The sequence below is a fragment of the Pogona vitticeps genome, chromosome 2, assembly GCF_051106095.1.
Source record: "Pogona vitticeps strain Pit_001003342236 chromosome 2, PviZW2.1, whole genome shotgun sequence".
Lineage (NCBI taxonomy): Eukaryota > Metazoa > Chordata > Lepidosauria > Squamata > Agamidae > Pogona > Pogona vitticeps.
Window position 1 is genome coordinate 121,679,812 of NC_135784.1, and position 18,398 is coordinate 121,698,209.

An 18,398-nucleotide genomic window follows, 5' to 3' on the forward strand; every position below is an offset into this window, starting at 1 on the left:
TGTTGGCCAGTGAAAAGGGTGCCTGTCGGCTTCCTCACTCCTCCCAGCGTTTAGAGAGTGGATTGGGAGACAGTCTTCAGACCACCTGGTACTGCCTGGACTGTATTTTCCCTGCCTTCCCTGAACCTTTCTTGACCTAAGAAAAAAAGAAACAAAATATCCCCCTCTAGTGGTCGAAGGCGGAATAGCAGCTTCCCATTAGTTTCTATGGACGGAAAAACGCAGATACGGATAAAATGGTTTTCAATGCATTCCTATGGGAAATGCAGATTTGACTTGAGAACTTTTTGACTTGAGAACCACCTTCCAATACGGATTAAGTTCTCAAGTCAAGACCCCACTGTATTGGGTACGCTCCAGAAGATTCATCAAGTCTTCCCTTTTTTGTTTTTTGTTTTTGCAAAACACTTAGACTCAGGTCTAAGACCAAGTTTAAGGAATAAATCCAATTAAACTCTTGTGAGACTTTTACATTGGAATTTTTAAGATTGCGTACAGACTTTAATTGGACAATGAGTTACAATTTTAGCTGAATGTGAACACAATTTATAACTGTTACACTCCGAAGTTGGGAGGACCAGAAGTAAATATGAATAGTAGTGATATGAGAGATTTGTATCGAGCACAGTAGTAATTGAAGAAACATATTCTACCACCTTTCTTTGGCAAATGTACATATCTATATAGAGAGAGCAGAAATGTTGGAAGGGCACTAGCATTTTTAAAAGCTTATTACAAGAATAGGGGGGAAATGCCTAAAATTACTTCCATGTAACTTCTCCTTATAGATTTGTTTCAGTGTGAGATTTCATGGGTAAAATAGCCACTTCCTGAAACACAAGGATTACAAATGGACTGTGTCATGTATATTAGACAGAACATGGCTGCTCAGTAAACAGTAAAGTTAGCCTTCACAGTGATCACCTCCCAAAGAAGATGGCAAGGAAGGTGGCTGGTTAGGAAAGAGAGGTGCTGGATTCACTCACTCTCGCATTCAGGAAGCGACCGTATAAATGCAGAGGTACACATCTGACTACATCAGAAAGGATCACTTTAATGGGAGTGATCTCTATTAAAGTAACTCTTCCATCCACTATGGAATCGTTGCAGCCCAGTCCCCTAAAATAGAAGCCCTATTGATGGCAGAAAGTGAGGAGGAATTAAAATGGTCTGAAGCTCAACATCAAAGAAAACTAAGATCATGGACACTATTCACCTCCTGGCAAATAGAAGGGGAAGAGATGGAGGCAGTGACAGATTTCACTTTCTTGGGCTCCATGATCACTGCAGATGGTGAAAGCAACCACGAAATTAAAAGACACCTGCTTCTTGGGAGGAAAACGATGACAAACCTAGAGAGCATCTTAAAAAGCAGAGACATCACCTTGCTGACAAAGGTCTGCATAGTCAAAGCTATGGTTTTTCCAGTAGCGATGTATGGAAGTGAGAGCTGGACCATGAAGAAGGCTGACCGCCGAAGAATTGATGCTTGTGAATTGTGGTGCTGGAGGAGACTCTTGAGAGTCCCCTGGACTGTTACAAGAACAAACCTATCCATTCTGAAGGAAATGAACCCTGAGTGCTCACTGGAAGGACAGATCCTGAAGTTGAGGCTCCAATACTTTGGCCATCTCATGAGAAGAGAAGACTCCGTGGAAAAGACCCTGATGTTGGGAAAGTGTGAAGGCAAGAGGAGAAGGGGACGACAGAGGACGAGATGGATGGACAGTGTCATCGAAGCCACCAACATGAGTTTGACCAAACTCTAGGAGGCAGTGGAAGACAGGAGGGCCTGTCCTGCTCTGGTCCATGGGGTCACGACTAAACAACAACAACATAGCTGGACCAAAAATATTCATCTTGGGCATGGATTGGGGCCCGTTGTTTGATCACTGGGAAATAGATCACGCTGGCCCACTCCACGAGCAGTCCAAATTGCAATCTATTGTATTTCTTCAGGCAATCACACCCTCCTTCACCTGACCTATCTGGCTGAGTGATTGATAATTAGTGCAAATAAACAGTGCTCATAATTACCCTACATAGACAGATGCTCAGCCAGTGCCCGGAGCTATGGCATTCCCTTTGACAAAAACTGTACACCGAGAATCTCACATGTACGTTTGCCTTTGTGTGTGCATGCAGGTCGCTCACACGTTTCCAAACTTCAGTTCATCCTCCAGTTATCAGCTCTGCATGCAAGTACATTTGTGCTCCGTGTAACTAAAGGCACTCTGTTGGGTGCCTTTACTCTCTGACTAGCCTTAGGAAATCTCTGCTGGATCAGTCAGGAGACCTAGTTTGCCAACCAGGCCTAGATAGCCCAGCACTCTCTTCATACATGCTTGGTTTTCAACAGAGTACAACATAGAATGACCCAGTATAACTAACCATCATTGGCCCCCCCTTTTTAAAAAAAATGCTGTAAAGAGGGAGAAGAATCCTTGGTTCAGTTCAAACCTGTAACATTTTTCAAATGCTTTCACCCACCAGTATGACTTACTAACCTGTGCCAAAATGCCTCTCATTGCAGGATAACTTGACATGCCTGCATATTAATTGGCACTCCCGTTCTTGTTTTTGTTCAGTGGGCAGTTCGAGGGAGCCAGCCAACTTTTTAAAAAACCCTCTTATCCTACGAGGCCTCCCAGAACAAGCCTACAGTTGGCAGGCAGTTGAATGGAGGATACCTAATAGCGTGGCTTCATCCGCCAGGAGATGACAGCAGAAATAGCAGTTTCCAAAAATGGAAACAAGTGTTTCATTTTATTGAGTGTTACAAATGTATTGTTTTTTCCAACCACCTGATAACCAGAGAAGTAAGAAAGAGGCAGGAAAAAACATGCTTTTTTTCCTGCTCTCCAGCATATAATTAGGGGATATTTGCTAGCTAAGCAGCTTTTGCATCATGAAAGCTGGGAACTGAGGACTCCCACATTGCTTCCTGACCTCTGGGACAGCAATCTTGCACCAACCAGAATTGTTTCTTTGCTCTTTCAGATTAGAGAGCAGGATGACGACCAAAGCCAATGAGACTTTCCGGCCCTCTGTGTAGCCTGAGAAGGGTTTTCCACTCCATTCTAGAAAGCAAGAGCCCTGCCTAACTCAGTTTTAAGAGGTAAGACACACATAGATTGTGCTTGTCTGTTTTTTTCCTGTGCAGATTTGTGTCTTTTCCACATATAAAGAGGGGAAATGAGAAGCTTAAACTGAGCAGATCTTCAGGAAGCTTTTTGGCAGAAAGGGAGCTTGAAGAAACTGTTGCCTTCACTTATAACAATTAATACAGAATTCTTAGAAAGCAGAGGTAAGAATGAAGGCTTTTATATTATTAGGGATGAAGGACAACAGAATAGCTGAAGTCTTGTTGTGATCTGCAACTAGTATAGGTGTATTAAATCAATGGGACTTCTGGAGGAGCTGGCCCATCAAATCCCCACTGATTGAATGGAGCTACTCTAGTTGTGATCTACTATCCTATACAACAGGATTTCAGCCAATATTTACCGTATTAATCCGTCTCTACTCTAAGTGGTTGTTTGCTTTATACTATCATGTGTTTGTTTGCTGGATTTAAATATTTAACTCTTATCTTTCTGTTCCTAATAATACAGGACCCACAATAAAATACACATATGCACACAATGGAATAGATATACACATTTTAATTGGCTAAGGAAACAGGTTGGGAGTTTGTTTCCCCACTGTGCTTCCTTGACTCAATGATCCATAGGGTCCCTTCTAGTTATGAAGATCTAAGATGATGACTGCAATTATCATCCATCATCACCATTATCACCTTAGGGCCTTCATGATGGCCAAAAGGTTCTTTCTGAAATGTATAAATAAGAAACATATAAATAAATGAATCTCATATATGAAACAGTAGTAAGCAATATTAAAGCAAATACTGAATAAAATAAATAAATAAAGGCATGGATGGGCTGTTCCCTCTTGCTGTAGCAGATCACCTCTGTTCCAGCAGACCCCTACCCCCTCATTTATCTGCAGCAAATCAGGTCAATGGGCTCTGCTACACAGGGATATGACGCAGCTCTTATAGCTTCATTGAGTGGGTGGTGATTTTATGAAACAATTAAACAATGAAGAATGGTTTTACTTAGGAAGAAGACAATTGCTTTACATCATTTCTAAGGATGTCTTGTTTTAATCTCTTTATAGCATACCCTATAAAATACATTTTCTCCAGTAGAAATGTGGTCAGGATTGTGTTGCTTTCTGTCTCATCCGGAAGGAAATAGCAGCAGCCATTTCCATGGAGGTGTTGCTGTGAGAGGATGAGCAGAGTTTGGAAAGCTAATTTAAAATAATTTTTAAAAACTACCTCTCTCAAAATCCCCCAGCTGGCTCAGGGATCATTCCCAAACTCTGTTGAGTACTATATACATTCCCTCCCCCCCCCCATACTGATTTAAGCTGCACCGGCTCTTTAGAAGGTGTTGTACTTCCTGAACTCTTCTGACCTGTTTTTCCATATTCGTGCCTCCATATGTTTATTATGCGCACAGAAACATCCTCAGCATGCTCTTACCACAGCTAGTTTTATCTTCCAGATTGCCTGGGGGAGGGGTGCATGCTATAGAAGTAATTCAAATTGTCTGCTTTTGAGTGATGCTAGAAATCTTGTTACCTACAAAGAGAAGAGCAAGCAAGTGGAAGGCCATGTCTGATAAAGAGGGTCCTCCAGAGAATTTATGTGTGAACCTGTGCTAAGTCCAGGGAAAGGCTGTTCAAAGGACTCCAGGCTGCACAACAAGGTAAATAAGGTGTTCTAAATGGTGGTAGTATAAATCACCCAAGAAAGTCAATGAGGAAGACAAGCAGACTTTAGGCAGCTAAGTCACTGAAAAGTTAAATGAGGAAAATAAATACTTGAAGCACCAAAAATGATAGGACTTCATGGGTATTTTTGTTGCCCTGGATTACCCTTTAAAGATCAACATGATCTCTCTCTTATATATATATATATATAGATACAGAAGAAGCACGTATTCTGTAAAAAAAAGAGAGTTTCATGGTGGTCACCAAGTAAGCACACTATTATAAATGTCTCATCTGTTTTTCTTGGTATATTGTGAATTTTACTACCAACTTTGCATTCAAAAATTTTGGTGTTCAATACTGTATTATTGTCTGATTCAGCGAGCAGCTCATCGGCATGAAGCTTAGAGTCCGACATCCAAACAGACCGTGATATCGCTCATATTCCAGACAGCTTGTGGCACAATCTGGTTTGAGCTATTTTCCAGCAACTATACAACAAGGAAATTGCAAACCCTATTTCTCTGACCCTCATCATTTTTGCTCCAGCAAGGAGCTACTCTTTTCTTTTCTTTTTCAGCTGAGCTGGAATGGTGGGGACCATATTGAGGTCAAAGAACACAGAAGGGTCAGCTTAAAAGAGATCACACTCAGTAAAGTGACTCTTTCTGGTGCAATCCAATGTGATCCTGTTACCACTTCCAGATCACATCCTTAGCTGAAAGTTTCTCTTGATCGATGGAATCTACCCATAAGAAACTTTGCTGAAGAGGTTCCATCTGAGGTATTAATTATCTAATTATCTATGTCCCATCAAACTATGACACAAATTAGATGAAAGAATGAGTCATTAGAAATGGAGTTCCCATCCAGAATGGATTCTGAATAATCTGGAGATTTTAGGTTGTGGGTACTTAATTTCCATATGTGGTGGGAATGTGAATCATTATTGAAATTTTGGAAATTGGTGTTTAAAGAAATGCAGTGGGGGAAGGAATGTAATCCTTGTGCAGCCAGCCATTCTGAGAATTAGCCCTTGACACCTCAGAGGTTGCCTACCCCAGCTCGAAAGAATTGGATGCCTGGATGAGAAACATTGTCTTTGAAGAAACTCTGTATTTCTCTAAGTTGTGATCTGAGTCCACAGCAATGTGACGTTTCAGTTCTAATGCCGTTTATCACAAAAGTAGTAACAAGCATTTGCGGGGGAAGGTGTTGGATCTAACCATCCATATGTTTAACACAAGTGTAGGTTCGATCACTGCATGCCACCAAGACCTTTGCAGGCAGCCTCTTTATACAACTCCACAACATAAACATTCATTTGTGCACCAGCCCAGTCATTAGGCAGCATGAGAAAAACCACCTCAGATGGCAGGAGTGGCAACCTTCTCCTAGCTGAGAGGGTTTCCGGCAATAATCTCTCTCTCCCTTGCATCCTTGCCCTCTGCCCTTCACTTTGCCACTGCACCCATGCCCCTCCCAATCAGTCTCATTCTCTTTGCCATCCCACTGCCCGGCTACTAGCTGCAAAAAGATTAACTTAAGTGACCTGCCTGCAGAGCCAGGTTGATGCTTCTTTCCACAGAGCAGAGAGGGGAGGAGTAGGAGTCAACAGCTGGAAGACAGCTGTGCATGGCTGCAAAGATGGAGAGGCTTCTCCTCCCATTTCAGGTGGCAGGAGAGCTTGGGTGGCCACGGTGTGTGTATGTTTCTGTCCTAGGCAGCCCAAGAGCTTGGAATTGAATTTACATTTGAAAACATATCCTCTGAGTAATGGTGCTACCCCAGTGAATGAACATCCAAAAATAATAAAAGAGAATTGTTTATGAAACCTTCCACCACCATATTTATTCACTTGATAGCCTTCATAAATGTGATGATTGGTTTTAATCACATTACCTCCTTCTGAACAGTTCAAGGCAGTGCTAATCTGCAAGGCGTTCCCAAAGTACTGGTTTTCTGAAGGGAAAATGGTCTCTTTTCAAGTATTTATAACTCTTTAAGCAATAGCCTTGCTAATTACTTCCTATGGATAACCTTGCCCGCAGAAGAAGATGAAAATAACACCTGTTTAATGGGGTTGCCACATTGAGTTTTACCTAGGCTTTCAATGAGACAGCCAGTGCCCATTTAGAGCATCAGCTTGTCCAGATTACAAGCGTTGATTAACAATATATAGGCAAGGGCAGTGTCTTATTGCCTAATCACAGAGCCAAAGGGAAATCACACCCACCCACTCTGGCAGGTCTCCCTCACAGGGCCATTCTTCCATTCAGTGTAGGATCAACCACACAACTGGTCACATGACAGGAATCCTGGCAGCGCAGGTGGGACACTTAAAATCATTCCTCTTCTGCTCTGTGTTTAGGCAATAGGATGGTGGCTTTTGTCTGTAGCTATTACTGAACTGAAGATATAAAGGCAAAACAAGCATTTGCAGTTGCTTTTTTGAGAAAACAGCCTTTCTCTGTTATTAACCAATGACTGAAACCATCTGCAGTTTGACAGAATCTCGCCGCTGTATAAAACACAATAATCCCAATTCATGAGGAAACGTAATTGTCAGAAAGCCTAGCTTTGTCTGGTTTGGAAACAGTTTAAATCTGTTTGTAGAACTGGCTGCAGACCTTGCATAGAAAGTAACAAAGTCTTAGGAATGAATGGTGGCTGGTAGATTGGCTGGGGGGGAGAGAGACAAACTCAGGATCTTCATCAAGAATGATCAAGCTGTCAGAAATAACTGAATATATCTAGTTTTAGTCGGGATTTATCCCCCAAATAGCTTTCTAAGTTAAATTTGGCTGCCCATGCTGCAGCTAGATAAACAGAGATTCCATACTCCAAGTTCTGTGCAGAAAACTTCCTTGCTTGGCCAGCTTTGATGTAGTGTTCTTTGTCACCTTGCTCAATGGGCCTCCCACTGACTGACCCAGACTGCTTTCTGGACTCACCTCTGCTTACTCAGTGCCCAAACTGCCAAACTAGAGAGGTCTTGATTGATGAACTAACTCTGGACTGCAATTGTGGTTATTGTTTCACTTGCTTAACTCTGTTTAACGTTTCACCCACATATCCACATGGCTTGCCTTTGAACTATCCTTTGTAGAGAATAGTCCATTTAATGGGTGCATTCTCTGGCTTATAGCCACTTGCAGCTTTAAAATAGAACAGTTTCAAAAATGATAAGGAAATGGTAATGTTCTTTGCAAAGAACTAGTTCTACATATATTTGTTTTGGAAGTATAGGAAGACTCTTTACTGCTTGCTCAGATATATGGCCTATGTGAAATTGATCTTGTACCTCAGTAAAAGAGGAAACAAAGATTGACAAAATTACTTTCTTGGATTACAATTCCCAGAATACACCAATCAACGTGATCAGTGATGAGGGATTCTACATCCAGAATATCTTGGCCACAATAGTAAATTTTTAAAGCTTTGTTACGAAGTGTAAATTTGAAGTGAATATTCAAAGTTTTGCTTTGAATCTAATTCCCTCTTGCAGTCGAGTACAGAACATAGCAATTAAACAAAACAGCAGCTAGGAAGAATTTATATTATGCAACAGCAGAAGCAAAATAAGGGAAGGACCATATTAGATAGGCACTCGCTTTCATATACTGTACTGTATATCATCATGAAAAATTGAATATGGCTAAGAAAGTTAAACTAGGATGTTTTCTACTTATAATAAAATATTTAGACTATACCTCTGAGAATATTATGCCTTGATTTTTCCTCTGATTTGTGCAGTGTTCTCTCATTTCTCCCTGCAGATAAAATGACAGTGAGTAATTTGTTGCCAATTCCCATGGTGTTCTAATGGTTCTATAGGGTTTATTTTGCCATCAGGAAAAAACTGATGGAACAACCTAGCAGACATCTCTTGAGAAGATCACCAGAAACCCACATACATGGCAAAATGTTTTTTTTTAATTATTATATCTACCACAAGATACTACATGGGCACTTTATATTGTTCCTCCTTCCACACTTTATCCCCCGAACAGTGTTGTAAATTAAATTTGGCTGACAGATCCTGACTGACCCAAGGGCTTTAATCAAGTTCTGTGACTAAGGCAGGACCTCAGTCTCCCTATTCTAAGTCCCACATGCTAACCATTCCGGGATCTCTCTGTGGCTACTGTATAAAGGATGCCAAGGCTGAAACAGATGGTTAGAAAAACTGTGCAACAATTAATGTTCTTAATTTGCAGACTATGCCCATTTGGATTGTGGGAAAATAAAATCACCGTTTGGGTGTTGTACAAACTTGGCTACTCTGGTTTGGAGAATGGGAGTATGGTATTGATACCTGCTAGGCAGTTAACAGAGCCTGAGCAGTAGTTCCAGAACTGGTCCAGTGACTTAACAAAGCTATTGCAACTGCTACTCCTATTACACCAGCCAAGTATCTTATAAGGAACGAAGATCTAGCTCGCTACTAAGTCTATAGACTTTGAGCAAGCGAGCGTCGTTTGCCTCCCACCCTGGAAAAAGGGAGAGACATCAGAGGGACACATGATGGTTGGGTGGAGAGAGGAACCTATTTAGGTGACTCACCCAGCGCACGTTGTCCTCTTCTTTCCGGGCACCCACCCACCCTCCCTAAATCTAGTGTGAGTTTTTCTGGTTGCCATCTGGGGCCGGATAGGAATTTTTGACCTTCATCCTGATTGGCCTTGGATGGGGGCATTTTTCGGCTATCCCACACTGAATTAGGGTTGTTGGCTTTTCTTGGAAACTAATTTGGTTGCACTGGTGGGTAGTGCAGAAATAACCGGTATTTCGGTGTGTCCAATTTGTAAAATCAGGTAAGCCAACAGCACATCTGACCTTCCGGTACTGCGGATCGTGCGATTACAGTGCCTGTGGGGAAAGGATGCGCTGGGCCACTCCTGGACCAACAGTCAAAGATGTCTTGAGGTCTGGGGGTGTTTATTAGTGGCTAGCCAGGATCCTGCGGTCTCGGGACTGCCGGAGATTGGGGGCCGGGGATTCGACCATTTATTGGTCAGGGGGTATGGGAATACCCCCAGTTAACCAGCTTTCCGCACTACAGCAGGCCCCCATATTCTTTTATTGGCTGAAAGGCAATTTTTCCTGAATTCATTATTTAAATAAAGTGTGACCTGCAGTCAATCCAATCTACTGTCTCGTGTCTTTATTCCAGGGTTGGGGTGGCAAGGGACTGGTCTTTGCACCAGTGCGTTTACAGTACAGAAACAGACACAAAAGAGACATGTGCAATTAACTCAGTTACACAGCTGAAGAAATCCCAGGAGAACCAGCTTCTCTGAAATCTGGTAATTTCAATTTTTCTAATTGTTTTGACTAAATGTAAGACATTGCCCTTGTATTCATATTGTTAATCAAAGTTTGGAATCTAGCTAACAGTCTAACACCCTCTCCCTAAGCAATGTTTTCAGATGATATCATTAGTTGAGAGAGAAGGCCTCAAAACCTTCACTAAGGGGGCAAAACATTACTTTCAGTTTGACTGCCTGAAGAAACCCAGGAGCAATATGTGGCCCTCAAGCTGCCGCAGAACCCTAGGTCCCATGATCACTCATCCTTAGCTATCCTGGCTAAGGCTGAGAGGAGACAAAGTCCAGCACCATCTGCAGGACATCAGCTTCTGCAATCTTCTTGTGGATTATTGGTGTATCTACTGGTCCCATTCATTGCTTGCTTGAAGCCACCTTTTCTGAAACAAATTAATTTAATTAAATCTAAGATCACCCCCCAGGAGATTTTGGTACAATTAAATGTGAGAATACAGCTTTTAGAAATTTAGTTCAGATTCTGGAGATCATGAAATTATTCATTTCCAGCAACACTGCCACACTTCTACGTCACATCAGTGGCCTTGACTATAGAGCAGGTCTTTAAGTACAAAGTATTCTTCTTCTCCCTTCTGTGTAATTTTAATATGCTGATACAGCAGACATGATTTTAATGAGCATTCTTGTAATTAATTCATCCTAATCTGTTATGAACAATGAGCAATCTTTTCATTAACTGAAACACATACCCATCTAATTAGTCACTATAACAAATAACCAAAGTAAAGTTGATTTAAAATAACAAATATTTTAATCACCTTATACATTATGACTCAAAATTGTTCTAAATAAGACATGTTCAAACTTGAGACCCTGGACGTTCTTAGAGTATAACTTCTAGAAGACTTGGCTGTGCTAGCTAAGTCTTTTAGGAACCACTGCCCAAGAATATCCGAGACCCACATTTGGGAGCCACTGCTCTAAACACTTAAGCACTGATCCAAAGAGATTGTGTAGCTTTAAGTCTTGTATTCTTTCTTCCAGAATTTGTATAAATTTAAGCTTTATTAAAGATTCACATAGGGAAGACAGTAAAAGGGAGGAAGAACAATGAGCTAAATTGACAAATAAACCAAAGACAAATGTATCACACATTTTGCAAGATCCTTTAATGCAGAAGAAAGAAGAGTGTCACCAGGTGTGATAGCTAATGGCATGATTGGGTGAAGAGAATGGAGAAAGGATCTTGCTACTAAGGATTTCAGGAGGCATCGACAATATTTGGGAGGATTCCATCATACTTTTTAGCAAACTCTTTTTGAAAACCTGAAGATGGAAAAATCTGGACCGCATTCTGTAGAGTTAAGCACATGTTCTAACACAACTGGCTGTCTCATGCCTGCTAGGGCATGCAGCCTTGAAATGCTGTTAGTTCTACCACTGCACAGCAATAGGTTCCGGAAGATTTCACCTGGCAATACTTTTTTAAAAAGATAAGCTTCATAACAGACAGGCAAAACTAATTACATGGTTTTGTCGGGTCTGAATTTGCATACATATATAGGTTTCCTTCTGTTCCTCCTCTGAGTCATGGAGAAATTCTGCCTGACATCTTTTGTTGTCTTATTAGTAGATGAGATTAAGAAAAAAAATTCATGGAACTAATTGTATTAATTAAAACCAAGACCATTAGAAATCTGGAAAATGGTGCTACTTAACAAAAAGCTGAGTTGGTGCTCTAGAACAAACTAATTTGTCTTCTAATTGAGCTTGCACTCATGGTTCCCTCTCCTTGGGGTGGCTGGGGTGAATCTCCCTCAGCCTCTTCAGTCTAGAGAGCATTTCCACACTCTTCTTGAGCATCTCCCTGAGTCTCTGCCTCCTCTTCTATATCATACTCCTTTCCCTTTCCTTCTCTTTCAGATTTCTCCTCCACTTCCTCCAATGCCTGCCTTTTATTGCCCACTTCCCAACCCCCTCTGCCTCCTTCTTTCTCCTGTAGAAGGCATTCCATTGGAACTTGGTCTGGGTTTGCGCAGGAAGGTCTGCTTGAGCTGTCCCTGAGGTGTTAGGGTAAAGTCTATTGCAACTCTCTAGGGTTTTGGTGGCAGGATTCTCTGATTGAGTCACACTGTCCTTCAAGACAAGCACGGGGTCTCTGGGGTCTCCTCCTTTGCCTCTTGTAGGGCAGCCTGTCTGCATTGCTATGTCTTGCAGCCTGAGTCTGTCCTGCACAACTTCCCCTAAGAGTGCAGGTGCAGCACCCTCTTGGGCCAGGGCTGGACAGCCCACTGTAGGCATCTAGGATGTCCTCCTCACATTTAGGCATGAGACATTTCCCAAGGGGCTGAGTAGGGCCAACTCTACCATTAGGCAGAGCCAAGTAGTTGTCCCAAGTGACAGACGCCATGGCAGTAGAATGGCAGCTCAAGACCTCCCAACGGTTTGGGGACAGCAGAAGAAGCCCTGCTCCCACTCCATTTGCATTGGTGCCTCCTCCATCATCCACTTCTGCTGCTTCTGTCACTACCTCCATTTTTGTCTTATCCTTCAGATGTGAGGATGGAGGAGCACATTGCCCCATCATCAGTACTGAAGAAAGAGTGAATTGACAATCCAGTAAATAAAATGAGCAAGGCTGCCATCTTGGTGTGTCCCCCCCCCCTTTTAAGCAGCAAAATGTCAAGGACCATCCCTGCTTCTAAAATGAAACAAATGGGATGTGGATTAGACAGGAGGTTATTCCAGGTACTCTACTTAAAATGGTTGCATGGGTTGAGCATATTCACAGGTGGTCTCTTCCTTAAATTTTCAGTTGTGTTGCCTGATTGTACAAGCCGTTATTATGTTAACTCTTAGGCCTGGATTCGTAGGATGGATGGGTACATCCTGCAAACCTGAAGGCTATCCATCTCTGTTTTGGAAACCATGGGGTCAGGCTGAAACCTGAGGATCAAAAAACTCTTTCAATTGGCACAAGCAAGCATTTCACACAGCTTTTGAACCAAAAGAGGTTCAAAATTGGGGCAGCATATAAAATATTTATTTTGCACCAGGTAATGAAAATAAATAAATAAAAGGGACTCTTCTTGGTAGATAGGGATAGATGGAGCAAAGTTACAACCCTCTCTCATAATGCACTTGCTTTTTAAAAAATTGTATTTTTCCTGTTGATCCTGCCATTTTCCTGGTTTTACACTGAATTTCATTTTGCTGCTATTTTGTTTGTTTTCACAAAATTGCTGGATTCAACTATTTTCCTCCTAAAACGTTTCAGTCAATTCAGCTTTGTACCAGGTGCCCTGTCTGTTCAAGACACTACTGCCTAACATAGATGGAAATAGAGATGAGACAAGTTACTTTTTTGAATTACAGAATACTCTATCCAACATGGGCCGTTGCCATGCTATCTGAGGCTTTCTGGGAATCAAAGTTCAACAAGGTGGATGCCCTCTCTCTGGATTTCAGCATGTAAGACTGCTGAAAAAGTTTCTAGCACAAGATGTTTTTAGAAATAAAAGGAAGGATGTCAGAAGCAAGTTGGCAAAAAGCACAGCTTTTCTGTTTAAAGATTCATCTGAAATAACTTGTCAAACTTTCATTTATATTGTCTTGGATCTCAAGAAGCACCAACAATGTATGTAGAAGGTGATGCAATAACACCAAAATATTACTTCTAACCTATCCTAAACACAACTAGCTGGATAGCTCAGTGGTTTAGGTATCTGGCTGTGGAAGCAGAGGTTGGAAGTCTGATTTCCCACTTTCCCACTGTGCCTCCTAGGGAAGAGCCAGCCTATAGAGCCTTGGGCAAGCTGCAGAGTTCCAGGATACCCACAGAAGAAGGGAATGGCAAACAACTTCTATGTATTCTCTACCTAGGAAAGCCTAGAAAGGATTGTCATAACTCAGAATTAACTTGACAGCACACTATTGTTGTTGTTGTTGTTGTTGTTGTTGTTGTTGTTGTTGTTGTTGTTGTTGTTGTTGTTGTTGTTGTCCTGAACACAATCAGGATGCTTAAACACCACTGACATCAATAGATACTGAACATTGCAAGCAGTGGAGGTGGGAGAACAAATTTTTTAAAAAATGAAATTGCGATTTCTGTACCAGTAATTTTTATGTATTTTAAGTATACCTTAATAATGTTCATGTTGTTGGTCTAAGTTCAGATATTTTACATTCTCCCTATTCAGCAAAGTTCTTCCCAACATCTGGCTATCTTCCACCTCGACATACTGATGGAAAGAAATATTGAAATGCTCCTGAACCCAGAGCAGTTCCCAGTGGGTCCCCACTTGTTCCAATCTGACAGCAAATCATTAGTAACTACCTTCTGGCTATGACTTTTCAGCCCATGAAAGGTAGTTAACAAACAGTGCTTCCTATTGGCCCAAATCTTAAAGGCAACAAAAGCAAGCCACAAAGAGATGAAATACAGAAGCATTGTCAAGGAATATTTGCTTTATGGTCTGTTGCTCCAGCCGCCAGTGCTTGGATTTTGGACAAGAAGGTGCCGAAGACCCTCAGGTGTCCTTGCAGGGTTACTTATAGGTGGGGCAAAGATATTTTAATAAGATGTTTTATTCTGCAGCAGTAAAACCTCCATTGTTTAATACATTTAAGATTAAATTTCAAAATGTTGATGTAATTTAATAGCACCTATTGTTCTGTTTCTTGTGGCCTATGTACATAACAACACTAGCTTAGAAGACTGTCCCATTTTGTTAGTGCACAATTTCACCTGAGATTTATTTTCATCATATAAAGTTTCTTTGTGGGCAGAGCAGGCCCTTCCGTTAGGCATAGTGAAGACAGGCACCTCAGCCTTAAGATGCTGAAGAAGAGAACAGTGTGTGCCATTGTACCTAGCAAGCTGCTATGGTGTGGAAGAGAATGCATTTCCATCACCAGTGCTTAAGAAAGATACAGCAGACAGTCCCATTGCCTTTGTATATGGGCGCAACAGGGGAACTAATTTATTCTTTGTCTCAGGCAGCAAAATACCTGGGACTGGCATCTGTTTGTGGTAAAGGTTATCAGTAGCAACTGGAAACAATCTGATTCTCATCCATCAGAAGTGTTTTATTTCCTCCTTTACATAGCATTTCAAGAAGAGGCTAGAGAATGTTAACCAAGGCCCAGAGAGTATCGACAAAAAACTTACTCTGCTGACTGAAACTTAAGATACCAGGTAGAGTGAAGTTCCACCCACTGGATTGTACATGAAGCTTAGAACTGACATCTTCATTAACATTCCTTCTACACTGCTGGTAATGAAAGGCTAGCTGGGTTTGCTCACCTGGGCCAACATGTAATTTACATTGGCTTCCAACACGGCAGTATGGGAACCCCAAGCGATTAGAAGCCTGCTAGAGATTCAATGCCTTTCACTTCTCTGTGCTGATGCTGTGCTCAGCTTCAGTAATGAGTTGCATGTTGCCTACAGTAATAACATTTTTTTGTGTGTGTGGATTGTTTGCTTGCTTCTTCTCTGCAAGTCAATTTTGCCCGGAGTCCAGCCTGTGCTGGATTCCCTAAGTCAACTAAACTTTTACGAATACTGGAGTGCCTCTGGTCACCATTCCACCAGACAACTCTAAATCTCACACTAAAAATTGTTGGCTAAAGAAAGACACAGCTATCCTTGAGGATAGGGATCTCAGGATGTGGGCTTTGCCCCAGGTTCAAGTTGAGGGAGAATAGGAAGATTTATGGAAAGGTCTGGGGAAAAATATAATTTTGTTTACATTACTGCCTTTGATCACTATTGCTATGGGTTTTCTCTCTGGTTGTTGTGGATTTTTCGGGCTCTTTGGCCGTGTTCTGAAGGTTGTTCTTCCTAACGTTTCACCAGTCTCTGTGGCCGGCATCTTTAGAGGACAGCACTCTGTGATCTGGTTTTCTCTCTCTTGTTCGCTGAGTTTTGACCCTGTAACTTTGCAGCTGGGTCCCTTAAACCGTAATCTTTGACTCTTAATAAAAATCCCAGCAATGCTTACAATGTTGATTGATTTGTTTATATAGTTTCAGAAGGCAAAAAAATGGAAGGGGCATGAAATCAAGGATTGCTGTTCATAAGAGAGATGCAACAGTAGAAAAGAAACAGTAGGCTGGAAAAGGTGAAAAACAAGCATTAAAGTCCCTCTCTTTTTACCTGTTCTTCTCAACAAGATGCAGTGTGCTTTTGAGATTTCACCCCTATTGAAGGATGGAATGGCATGAGTACAGGTTCACACACTGATTTTAGTTGCCTTTTTGCTCCATCCATCTTCTGACTGCCTAATACACAAATAAAACACTGGCTGCAGTTGCCTTAGCAGATTTCCTTCAGCATACCAGGATCAATATCACTTTCATCATCACCTACAGTCATATGCCCCCATCTGGTCTTCTAAGAAGTCAGGACCATTCCATTCTTGATTGTCTTGAACATTTCCTTGTTCTCCCTGATCAGATACTTGTGTCATTAGATCACGTCTGCATATTTTATATCTGTCATGATCTCCATGAATTAGGGCGGTTATTTGCACATGACCAAAACTGGGGAAGGCAACCAAGAAGCAGATAAAAAAGCCAACAGGCCCGTATAAAACCTGTATATACAGAATGTTGGCATATACATGCTATAGATATAGAATTTATATGTATATGTCTACATGTTCTCTGTAAAATAGGGCACATAGCTACCGTACTGGGGACTGAGGGTTGCAGTGGAATGAATGCAGTGTTTATTGAATCAAGTCAGTATTTGTTCAAGTGACTTTGAGATTCCCTTTGCTTCTTTCTGTAGAACACGAAATTTAATCATTTTGTTTTCTCATTGGCTTATGTTTGCCAAGGCTTCTGTCTTAACAGAGAGACTTCCAAGGAGAGATTGCACGCTTTCCAATACAGACAGTGCATTTTGAATGAGATAATGAAGATTAGAGCTGCCCTGTTAGAACCATGTGAAAATAATTAACCCTAATATGCATGCGGAAAATGGAAATATGGACATGGTTGAGCTAAAATCACTTTGAAACCTTTTTGTTTTGAAATAAAGGGAGTTTTAAAATTCCATTTAAATACTGAATTTAGATAGACTGAAAACTGGAAATTGCAGTTGCCCTCTGCTGCCACCTTTATTATGACTTCCCTAACTGTTCTTCCTTTGTCAAAGGTACCGATTTCATGAGCTCATTAATTTTGCTGTACTAATGCACTTTCCTTATCTTCTAATTAGCCACTGTTCTCCTTCCGGCATATTTATGATGCTCTCGTCTCTTCTCATTTTTGTCTTGCCCAATTCAGAAGGATGCCCGCCACTGAAACTGGTACCGTTTGGTGCCCTAATGCATCTTCAGCTCTTCCCCTGCACCAGCTATTTTTTACATTTGAAAAGAAAAAAGGAAACTAAATAGAGTGAGGCTTAGAGAATTGTGTAAGGTAAGGGATGGGTTTATGTACAGCAAAAGAATTAAGAAAGACCAAAAGCAGGCATGTTAATATAACAGCCACGTGAGTCCCAGAGGAATTTGTTTTCCACATGGTGGATCCTATGTAGCTGTTAAACGCTGCTTCTGGGTTAGTCACATTTGGGGTGGGGGAGAGGTTTAAAGAAAGGCCTATAGTTGCAATTTCTCAAGTTGCCCTAACATTCTAAGTATGATATCGATGTGAGGGAAAGAGGCCAATGAGATACTCATCATTATGATGCACTGCACTTCCAGCATAAAATATGAAACAACAGCTGCTCCGAGTTCATTCATGTTGCAGTACACACAAAACCCTCCTGCCCTAGGCTGGGTGTAAGTATTTATAGAACCCTAAGCCAGGAAGATGCAATTTACATTTGACCTGGTGTTATGTTACAGGAAATGTCTACAGTACTGAGGGAACTTGAAGAGCCCTGCACATTTCTGGTGAATGTCCCAGATACTGCCTTAGCAAACTCCCAGAAGCACTGAGTTCCATCCAGACTTAGAGCAGAGTCACCTGAATCAAAGGGGCATACGGTGCAATCCAATCGCAAACCTGCACTGGCTGCAGCACGTTTGGAATGGGCTGAAGCTTTTTTGTGCCGGCATCATTGTCTTTGTCCTGGGGGAAAATTCCCCTGTGCTAGCACAGTCCACTTGGGCGATATGATCCCAGAGATCTGCCAGCAGAAGGCTCTGGTAGGACAGTTGCTGTGCTCCCAGCTGAAGATCAAAAAGTGAGGCAGACACATGGCAACACAAAGTGAGCCTAAAGTGAGAGTTGCCCTAAGTAAATTCCAACACCCTTAGTTTAAGAGAGGTTTGGTTTTAGCACAGCTTCCACTGGCCTGCTGTCAGCTGTGCT

At 41.6% G+C, this 18,398-nt stretch overlaps 1 protein-coding gene across 1 annotated transcript in view; it reads left to right on the plus strand.

Annotated features, from left to right (window-relative positions):
• The first annotated feature begins 2,917 nt into the window (after positions 1–2,917).
• Positions 2,918–18,398, plus strand: part of ATP10B (ATPase phospholipid transporting 10B (putative)) — a 204,224-nt gene continuing 188,743 nt past the window's right edge. Inside the window, exon 1 of the mRNA XM_020809289.3 lies at positions 2,918–3,118. The gene's annotated coding sequence lies outside the window, so the exon portion shown is untranslated. The remainder of the gene's footprint in view (positions 3,119–18,398) is intronic.